The sequence below is a fragment of the Fukomys damarensis genome, unplaced genomic scaffold, assembly GCF_012274545.1.
Source record: "Fukomys damarensis isolate Sample0158 unplaced genomic scaffold, DMR_v1.0_HiC HiC_scaffold_20, whole genome shotgun sequence".
Taxonomy (NCBI): Eukaryota; Metazoa; Chordata; class Mammalia; order Rodentia; family Bathyergidae; genus Fukomys; species Fukomys damarensis.
The window spans coordinates 9,034,396-9,034,746 of NW_022900932.1; positions in this window are offsets into that span (position 1 = coordinate 9,034,396).

The window sequence follows — 351 nt, forward strand, 5'->3', positions numbered from 1 at the left end:
GGGAGTTTTTAATGTCACAGTAAAGAGTGTGCATTATTTGGTAACCAGCAAGAAACAATAACGGTTTGTCAACAGATGGAAGAAAAGGCCAGAGAAAGCATGGTTAAGCCGAGACAGAAGGCGTGGATGTGGCAAGGTGAGAATAGGGGTTCGAGCTCCGGCTCAGGAAGGGTGGGTGGCCAGGGTGTGTGTGAGGACAGGTGCAGGGAGCCGGCTGTCGCGAGGGTGGGTGAGGGCGTCAGGTGAGGCGGGACAGGGACATCCCGGGAGTGGAACGATAGATAGAGGGTGGTGGGGACAGGTGAGGAGTGAAGCGGCCCTGCTGGGGCCGTCGGGCGGGCGCAGGCGGAG